This window comes from Hipposideros armiger, unplaced genomic scaffold (assembly GCF_001890085.2).
Source record: "Hipposideros armiger isolate ML-2016 unplaced genomic scaffold, ASM189008v1 scaffold_162, whole genome shotgun sequence".
NCBI lineage: Eukaryota > Metazoa > Chordata > Mammalia > Chiroptera > Hipposideridae > Hipposideros > Hipposideros armiger.
In genome coordinates this window covers 1,783,023-1,783,348 of record NW_017731512.1, presented here as the reverse complement: position 1 = coordinate 1,783,348, position 326 = coordinate 1,783,023, and positions in this window count along the sequence as shown.

Here is a 326-nt window from a genome sequence, read left to right as displayed (position 1 = left end):
CCTTCTTTTCCACTGACTGGGAACCTTATTAAGACACTAGCATATGGCACTTCCGGTTTGGGCTGGTTCCAAAGTTTGAACATTGGGAATAACTAGTAGCCAAACAATTCAAGGACATAACAACACTTTTATATTTGGTTTCACCATCTTACTACCTTCAGTTATAATTCTAAAAAAGAAATTAAAGCCCATTAAAATATTACAGGTCAATAAAATGTTTCCTTCTAGTGTATTGTCCTATTTTATACTTTACGTTTTTCAAAATGTTCTAATAATAATATCTTTGGTTTAGTATTTTGGTTATATAATAATCTGAGGAGCGTTGT